General features: G+C 37.7%; 1 long non-coding RNA gene across 1 annotated transcript in view; it reads right to left on the bottom strand.

The window, feature by feature from the left end:
* The window catches only part of LOC148130819 (uncharacterized), a 71609-nt gene that overhangs the window by 42474 nt on the left and 23135 nt on the right, over positions 1-6000 (bottom strand). Inside the window, exon 2 of the long non-coding RNA XR_015749340.1 lies at positions 4752-4821. This is a non-coding gene — a long non-coding RNA (uncharacterized LOC148130819). The remainder of the gene's footprint in view (positions 1-4751; positions 4822-6000) is intronic.

Here is a 6000-nt window from a genome sequence, read left to right as displayed (position 1 = left end):
ACTTTCTGCATTCAAGAGTTCATCTCAGGTAGCCTTTGCACGATTTATTTTTCTTCCATTCAATCATGTCCAGTTCTCAGAGACTGTCTGGACAGATGCCTGCAATTTTCTTGGCAAGGTTTTTCAGAAGCAGTTTGCTATTGATTCCTTGCTAGGGGCTGAGACGGGCCCAAGGTCACCTGCTGGCTTTGTGCCCATGGTGGGATTAGAACTCACAATCTCCCTATTCTTAGCCTTAATCACGACGTCAAATAGTCTCTCTTGATGCCCTCCATATATATTGGGAGGGAAACTCTTAGACTTCCTAGCTTGCATGATCCTGGAAGGTGTAGTCCAAACTTATAAAGGTGGCACCAGACTATAGATGTTTGATTGCGGACCTAGCATTTAAGTGTCTCAGGCATTGAAGGGATGAAGTTGGGGGGAATCAAGGGTGAAATGGTTCCATGGTCTTTAGAATAGAATAGAATAGAATAGAATAGAATAGAATAGAATAGAATAGAATAGAACAGAACAGAACAGAACAGAACAGAATAGAATAGAATAGAATAGAATAGAATAGAATAGAATAGAATTCCTTATTGACCAAGTGTGATTGGACACACAAGGAATTTGTCTTGGTGCAAATGCTCTCAGTGTACATAAAAGAAAAGATACATTCATCAAGAGTCAAGAATCATAACATACAACAATGATAGTCATAGGGTACAATAAGCAATCAAATCATACTAGGAAACTGTCAATATAAATCGTAAGAATACAAATGACAAATTTACAGTCATACAGTCACAAGTGGGAGGGGTGGGTGATAAGGAATGATGAGAAGATTAATAGTAATAGTAGTGCAGATTTTGTAAATAGTTGGACAGTGCTGAGGGAATTATTTGTTTAGCAGAGTGATGGTGTTCGGGAAAAAACTGTCCTTGTGTCTAGTTGTTCTGGTGTGCAGTGCTCTATAGCGTCGTTTTGAGGGTAGGAGTTGAAACAGTTTATGTCCTGGAAGTGAGGGGTCTGTAAATATTTTCACAGCCCTCCTTTTGACTCATGCAGTATAAAGGTCCTCGATGGAAGGCAGGTTGGTAGTAATTGTTTTTTCTGAAGTCCTAATTCTCCTCTGGTGTCTGTGTCTGTCCTGTTGGGTTGCAGAACCAAACCAGACAGTTATAGAGGTGCAGATGACAGACTCAATAATTCCTCTGTAGAACTGGATCAGCAGCTCCTTGAGCAGTTTGAGCTTTCTGAGTTGGCACAGAAAGAACATTCTTTGTCGTGCTTTTTTGATGACGTTTTTGATGTTAGGTGTCCATTTTAGGTCTTGTGATATGATAGAACCTAGAAATTTGAAGGTCTCTACTGTTGATACTGTGTTGTCTAGTATTGTCAGAGGTGGTAATATCCATGGTAGTATTCATGGTAATCACCACGAAGAAGCTTTAAATTATTTAAACTTCCACTATATCCAGTTCTAAAGCATAGTTATATCCATTCCACCTAACTATGTCAGCGCTTCTAGGTTCTCCACACAAGAGGAATTCCACCCAGAAATCACAATCCATGAATACTAATACTGCCTTTATTGTAGTAACAGAATCTTGAAGGCAGAAAGCCCTTTAGTTTTACTTTCCAGAAAGCTAGGGAGATTTTTCCCACACTCCTTATAATAAGGTAGTACCTCTGTATGTGTGTATGTGTCTGTCTGTCTGTCTGTCTCTCTCTCTCTCTCTCTCTTTCTCTCTCTCTCTCTCTCTCCGTGTGTGTGTAAAAGCATAACAAACCATTCATGTAAAAATACCACCATTTATTCCTTAGCTTAGGAATCTTTAATCTATTCAGTCAGATCAAGGCTCCATAAAAAAATATCCATGATTTGGAAGGTTTAATTACATTAACATCTTTTGCAGTCTTTCTGTGGTTTCTAAGTCTTTTTCACAAATATTGTTAGCCCATACTATACTTCTCATTTGAGTTTGTTTTCTTACATTTACTTCTGTTAAATCTCATTCTCTTGTCTTTAGTGCATTCCTCTAACTTACCAAGATCATTCCTATTTCCTTGAATATTAGAAAGCCCTCTAAACTTTGCTTCATTTTTAAATTTGGCAAGTGTTCCCACCACCTCTTCATCAAAGTCATTAATAAAAATAAAGGATGAATATAAGATGGATTGACTTGACCTGGGAGCATGCCATGAGATACCTCACTCCAGTTTGATAAGAATTTGCTGATGATCACTCTTTCTCACCCTCTTAATTGCAACATGAACACACTTTGCTAACCATTTTTCTACCCAATTCAGATGTTGCTCTGAACTCATCCCCAGCCAAATGTTCTTTTAACTGCTCAGGTTTTATAGTACAGTAGGGATACCTGTAGATACTTGTTTTTAGAAATAATCTATGTGTATAATCATTTGTTTTCTAATTTTCACAAATATGATCTATTTTTTCTACTTTCCTCCATTTCTAAATTAGAATTGGTTGCCATTGTGCTTTCAATAACTTCCATTTTAAAAATTTCACCTGTCTTTAAGCCCCGTTTTCCTTTAGCATCACTTTTCTGCCTGCCTCTGCTTTGTTTCTATGACTATATTTATTATAGTCTAATTTGCAATGGTTAATTAGAATCCATTTTCAGTCCAAGATGCACTCAGTTTTAATTTCTCTTAAAACCAACTATTTCAGCACTTTCTATTTCTCCTTTCCTGGCTTGGTATTTAGTCAAGAGTTTGGAAGTAATCAAGTGGTTGGCAGCAGTTAAGAATTCTAAGTTATTATGTGCTTCCCCAAAACTGGTTGGCTCTCTTCTTGAACCAGAGCATATTCCAGGAGTCCCTTTTTTTGTGTGCAAAATTCTTCTCTAAGACCTCTTGATGTTTGCTGTTCCTGGCAATTACCTAGTCTGCATGTCAAAGCTACTGGTAATGAGATATAGTACTTCTGCAGGTACTGAATGCAGAATGAAAGAAAACTATACACATGAGAACAGAAAAGTGTCAATTTGATTTTTACAGAACAAAAGTCCTGGAAACAAGACTTCATATTAAGACTTCAAGAAATGTAAGAGAAATATTGCTGTTAAGTGATTTACTTTTCATGGTTGGATAGCCAACATAATATTCACTTAGGGATACATTTTCTTCTGTTTCCAGATATAAGGCTTAATTTCCCATTTGTAGTTAATCTTGATTCCCAGCTCTTTGCTCTGTATTTTTTTTAAAAAATACATTGACTATTTGTTGAGAGATATTTCGAGGTTGTATGCCTCTAGATACCAATGGCTAGGGGAAATTAGTAGATCCGGAAGAAATTTTTAATCTGACCTGCCTACAAGGCTTCCTATTGGTATCTGGTGACCAGTTTAGAAGCCAGACACTGGACTAAATGGATCTTGTGCTGAATTAATTGGATGCTCCCTATCTCCCTATGATCAATAATATGTTTGTCAGGGGGACTTCTGGTTTGAAGTCTCTTCGGCGACAGACAGAAATCTGCGATCGTGCGCGGTTTCTGTCTGGGCTCACTGCTGGAGCGCCCTGAACCAGGGGGTTTTGGGGCTAAGCCATCCCGTAGAGGTGGTGAAGAGGGGGGAGACTGCCAGAAGGGTCGAGGAGAGCCGCATCTCTCCTCCTCAGCTGGCCATTACTCCCTTTCCCGAAGGCAGTTGCAGCGGTGGTCAGAAATGGCCACCACAAAGAAGAACTCGACCGGAAAAGAATGTGCAGGAGGAAGATAAGAAGTGAAAGTTTTGGCTGACTGGGTTAAATTGTAAAAGCAATAACTAAGGTACCCTGGAATTTAAACTTACAAAAAATAACATTGCTCCCAAAGAAGAGTCGGAAGCAGTGAAGGAAAGTGAAAAGGGAAAGGTTTGGCTTTTTTTTTCTTCTCTCTCCTTCCCTATACTGACAACTAAGAGACTTAAATAAGAAATCAGAAAAATCCGCTTTGACATCAATAGGCAATTAAGCTGAAAATAAAACAAAATGCCAAAGGGATAATAAAGATTTCTGGACTTTTAAAATTCTCTTTTTCATAAGCAGGAAGGGAGAGAAAAAGAATAAGGGCAGGATCTGGAAGAGGGAGGAGATTGCCTGGAATTAAAAAGAATCTACAGTAAAACTTCAACAAGACTTCTAAAAGATACATTTTAACTGAAACTTTGTAACCAAATAGTAACCCCAGGAAGAGAAAGTGAAAAAAAGAGCAAAAAGAAACAGCTTGTGTGTATTTGGATTATTTGGTGATCTTTGGATTCTTGGTTATTGCATTTGAATGACTAAAATTAATTGGGTGGTTGTTTAAAAATTTATACAATGGCACCACTTCTGGATGAATGGAAAATGGAACTTAAAAAGTACAAAGAAGATGCACAAGAAGGGAAGGTCTCTTTTGGCTTCGTTTTTCAATTCTTAGAAATGGAGACCTCCCATTTGTGAGAAATTTAACAGCAGGTTTAAAAGGTATTCCCCCCCCTCCAACTTGGCTGATTTCTACCTTATTGTTTGAGATTGCCAATGACTATTGATATATAATACTGATTTTTCCAATTGATATATATTGTATTGTCGTTCTATTTTTATCTGTTATTGGAGGTTGTCGAGGAGACACTGTTCTAAAAGTTGTAACACAATTCATGGAAGCAAACAGAGAAATAATTTTTTCAACATTATTAAATTCATGTTTGCTCCTGGGTTGTATCTATCCAGTGATCATCATTATCATCATCAACCCCACCACCAGGTGTGATTCCTACCTGCTGGGCAGTTGCATCTCTGGTAGATATCTCTAGCCTCCCGATGTCTTGGCAAATTGAAGTTTATCCTCTGTAAAATGAATGAGGAGGAAAGTAACATTAACAATCACAAAGCCAAACGTTTCTGCTTGCTACAAAACATGTGTGTGTGTGTGTGTGTGTGTGTGTGTGTGTGTGTGTGTGTGTGTGTGTGTGTAATCAGTTCTGAACTACAAGGAGGAAGAGACATGTGTTCCTGGGTCAAAAACAGACAACAGCCTTCAATTCTAATCTCAGCATCTGTTTGACTGAAAGCAGATAGAACTTAGTTAATGGAATTGCTACACAGCATCTCTGCTGTACTGTCTGAACCGCAACTGTGTGCCATAGCTGTCTAAAAGGACTATTACCCACTTAGAAGAGTTGGAGAGAAGTTAAAATTATGGAAACTTTGATCCAAGATGGCACCGACAATGGCTGCCTCGGTGAAATGCTCTCTAATGGTTTCATGTACATTGAGAGCATTTGCACCAAGACAAATTCTTTGTGTGTCCAATCACACTTGACCAATAAAGAATTCTATTCTATTCTATTCTATTCTATTCTATTCTATTCTATTCTATTCTGTTCTGTTCTGTTCTGTTCTGTTCTGTTCTGTTCTGTTCTGTTCTATTCCTATTCCTATTCTATTCCTATTCTATTCTAAAAGCGCATCTTACCTTGCTTTGCTTATAGTCACCATGAGATCATAACCTAAAAGAAGGCCTCCTGCAGTGAGACAACCTAATCCATGTGGGCTCTAGTGTTTGCAAGAATTAGGGAAATATTTCCTTCCCCAACCATTTTATGATATTTGAGAACTCTTTTCACTACTTGGCCAACAGGAATGAAACATGGGATTGGGAAAATCCAGCCCATTCTGTTGGGGATATGGGAAAAAATGTGTTTTACTTCACATTATAATGGGAAGTTATCAGATTTATTTTTGTGAGTTATTATATGAAGCACTGTATATATTAATTTTGTCCCCAAGGTGCTTTTCAAAAGCCAACTGGACTTTCTTGAATTTTTCCATGAATGTTTTGCTTCTTATTCAAGAAGCTTCTTCAGTTATGAAAAATCCAAGAAAATCAGTTTTTGAAAAGCACCTTTCTGACAACCACAACCTGGATAACTGAGAATCTCCATAGACCATTTTGGTCCTTTTTTTCCCCAATTTTGTAGTCCGAGTGATTTTTAAAAAAAGTTATTGTTAATTGATTTCACTTGC

This window comes from Notechis scutatus, chromosome 4, assembly GCF_049901735.1.
Source record: "Notechis scutatus isolate UNSWTSFEM ecotype Mainland chromosome 4, rNotScu1.2, whole genome shotgun sequence".
In the NCBI taxonomy this organism is placed as follows: Eukaryota; Metazoa; Chordata; class Lepidosauria; order Squamata; family Elapidae; genus Notechis; species Notechis scutatus.
This window is presented reverse-complemented; position numbering and strand designations above follow the sequence as displayed.